Source organism: Sinocyclocheilus anshuiensis, unplaced genomic scaffold, assembly GCF_001515605.1.
Source record: "Sinocyclocheilus anshuiensis isolate Anshui unplaced genomic scaffold, SAMN03320099.WGS_v1.1 scaffold248, whole genome shotgun sequence".
Classification (NCBI taxonomy): Eukaryota; Metazoa; Chordata; class Actinopteri; order Cypriniformes; family Cyprinidae; genus Sinocyclocheilus; species Sinocyclocheilus anshuiensis.
The window spans coordinates 1,429,080-1,432,609 of record NW_015555734.1 but is presented as its reverse complement, the minus strand read 5'-3'; the positions used below and the strand labels follow the sequence as shown (position 1 = coordinate 1,432,609).

Sequence of the window (3,530 nt, the reverse complement as noted above, 5' to 3'; positions counted from 1 at the left end):
GAACCAGGGGAATAACACATGCATGGAATAATGCACTTATTCCGACAAATATTGCGACGCTTGAGGAACGAAGACAAGGCTGGGATGAATTCGAGAAGGCCGGATCGAGAATGGCATATAATAAGAACGTACTGAGCAAGCAATGACGTATGAGGTAAACTACATTACCCACAAGCCCTTGCGCAGCGCCAAACCAGTGCATAAAAGATAATTTCTTTGTCTATAAAGCTCAATTGAGACTTATCTAGGAAGCGATATTTGTATAATAACCTAATGGGTTTATTCCTTGTGGGTTTTAAACAAATCCACCGATAGTCTATGCATAATTTAATAAAAAGTTCGTCACAGTATTTTTTTCGACCAATGAGACGAGCCAACAGGGGAGGTGTGCGAACCAATAGCCGATGACTTTACTGAGAGGCGGTCACAGACGGGCGACTGCTGGTTAGTTTGTGCTCTAGATTATTGTTAAGGTTGTGTGGACTATCACTGCGGAGTTCGGCCTTATATCATTACATCAAAATCGGCCATTTCACAGCAATGAACCAGGGGAATAACACATGCATGGAATAATGCACTTATTCCGACAAATATTGCGACGCTTGAGGAACGAAGACAAGGCTGGGATGAATTCGAGAAGGCCGGATCGAGACGGCGCAAATAATGCAATAAACAGCCAATAAAACGACCCACTGTTGATTTGTATAGAAACTAAGGGGTGAGTGCGCTTTGCCCACTTGAAGCCTTTTATCTTCATTTTTTGTTTAGATTTTTTCCCTATTTCCCTGAGACAAGAAGGCAGGAACACACAGATAGATAGCGGGTGAGGGAGGGGGAGTGGAGCAGGAGCAGGAGCAGGAGGAGGATCTTTAAAGGGGAAGGTGGATCAACACTCAGATCGTCTGTTTACTACCGAGAGTCAATATTGAGGAGGATCAGAATTACTCGTGGAAAGAATTATTGTAAAATAACATGCAGTCTTGTTTTAAAAGCTTCTTAATGCTGGGACTATCTGTTTTCTAATTCTAATTTATTTGGTTTAGCACAAATTATATTACTAGCATAACATTTTGAATGAAGAGTTGAATTGTGGAAAATTAATTTCAGAATGTTTTAGTGTTTGGTTAGAATTAGTTTTTGCTTTAATGACACTCCACAAGTTTGTTGCATGATCCAAGGAGCATCTTGTTTCAGTGGAAGAAGAACATCTGACCATCAGACTCTGTACAAAGCAGTTTTTCATGATCAATGGCACACATTTACCTGACCTAAATGCAGAATCTTAAATATATCATACTCATTTTGAATCATAACATTTGTTTTTGTTCAAAATTTCTGTTTTTCCTGGCTCATATTACAACAAGTGTAGTCTCAGACATTTATGATCAACTGTATAATTTTATTTACAATATGTCAACAGTTCTGTGCTGTTTTTGCTTCAGGGCCCAGTTTTGGCACTCAGAAGAGGTGGAGTGTTACATTCTTTCTTTCTTACATATATGTGTGCAAAAGTAAACAAAAAAATTTTTTTTTTCTTTAAAATGTATTAATATTACCATGAACTATGTTTAAGGATTTGAGTCATATGGTCAGCAGGCTAATTTGAGTGTTTCGAAATGTCACTTGAATTTCAGTGGTTTTCAATTTTCAATTGATATCCATGGCAGGCAATAATTTGTAACACAAAAACTTTTTTTTTTTTGCAATACAAAAAAAGTTTATCCTAATTTGCTTTGCATAGTTGTATTTATAGTTTTTAAGTATGAGGAAGTGTAAAAAAAGCTGATGTTGACATCTGTCTAATTTGACCAAAAATGAAAGGAATATTAAAGGAATATTTCACCAAACTAGGGCTGCACGATTAATCAAATGCGATTGTCATGCTCATTTTGATAGTAATGCCGGTTCTGTAATCAGCAAGAAATCATCATCACGTGCTTTCAGATGGAGCAGAATTTACTACACATAGCCATAGTTCACTGACAAGTTATGCAAAAAAATTGCAGACGATTTTATTGCACGATTCTGAAATCGAAGAAATCGTTCTGCGATTATGAAAGCTGTTTGCATAGCTTCTCAATGAACTACGGCTCTGTGAAGTAAATGCTGCTCCATCTGAAAGCATGTGAAAATACCACATTTAATAACATATTTTTACTCCAAACTCACTTCATAACGTCAGGCGAGTGTTTGAAATAAATCCTTCTGTGAGATGTGGCTTCTTACACAGAATAAGGCACGCAACATATTTCATAGTATTTAACAAAAAACAAATAGAATAGAAAGAGCTTTATGCCAAGTATGTTTGCACATACAAGGAATTTGTTATAGTGTCACAAGCTGTTTGATAAAGGCATTGCATTATTTATATACTTTATTTTAATGAAAATTATAATAATAAGAACTCAGATAAACCATGTATTGCCGTAGTCGTGTGTTTATTAGTCACGTTGAATCAGTAAAAGCAGTTAAATCTTTTGTTTATTCAGCTGCAGCGATAGGCATTTTCTGGGTTTCTTCTGCGAGGCGTATTTGGAGTTTCAGCACGAGAGCACACTCTGACCTTCGGATGGAGATTGGCTGATCACAGAACCGTGCTTCACTGAAAGATATGCATGACAATCGCAGCTTCTGTCGAATCGCGATCTTGATTCCATTTCGATTTATCGTGCAGCCCTACACCAAACAATGAAAATTTGCTGAAAATGTACTCACCCTCAGGCCATCCAAGAAGATGTAGTTGAGTTTGTGTGTTCATCAGAACAGATTTGGAGATATTTATCTTATCTCACTTGCTCACCAATGGATCTTCTGCAGTGAATGGGTGCCGTCAGAATGAGAGTCCAAACAGCTGATAAAAACATCACAATAATCCACAAGTGATCCACACTACTCCAGTGAAGCAAAAACTGCATATTTGTAATAAACATATCCAGCATAAAGATGTTTTTAACTTCAAAACATTGCTTATATATTGCTTATGATATATTTATAATATAAAGTTAAAGTTAAAATGCCTTATGTATTTGTGTCTTGCAAACAAGCGGCTTTTTGCTTCACAGTACATTATTTAATGAATTGGAGTCGTGTGGATTACTTGTGGCTTATTGTGATGTTTTTATCAGCTGTTTGAACGCTCATTCTGACGGCACCCATTCACTGCAGAAGATCCATTGGTGACCAAGTAACGCTAAATTTCTCCAAATCTGATCCAATGAAGTATATTTTCAGCAAATTTTCATTCATGGGTGAACTATTCCATTAACAAAACATATGAGAAACATTTTCATATGAGGACCTGAAATGTCTATTTATTTTGTTATCCATTACATGCATGATTATATGGATATAATCTGAACAACATCTAAAAATAAATTTCCCCTTTGTTTTCGTTAGGGCTGCACGATAAATCGCATGCGATATTTAATGCGCATCTTGTCAGAAAGCCGGTTCTGTAATCAGCGGTAAATCTCCATCACCTGCGGGCTTTCACATTGAGCAGCATTAACTACACAGAGCCGTTGTTCACT

The 3,530-nt window shown here is 36.8% G+C and overlaps 1 protein-coding gene across 1 annotated transcript in view; it reads left to right on the top strand.

Annotated features, from left to right (window-relative positions):
* The first annotated feature begins 420 nt into the window (after positions 1–420).
* The window catches only part of znf628 (zinc finger protein 628), a 12,399-nt gene continuing 9,289 nt past the window's right edge, over positions 421–3,530 (top strand). Inside the window, exon 1 of the mRNA XM_016466346.1 lies at positions 421–718. The gene's annotated coding sequence lies outside the window, so the exon portion shown is untranslated. The remainder of the gene's footprint in view (positions 719–3,530) is intronic.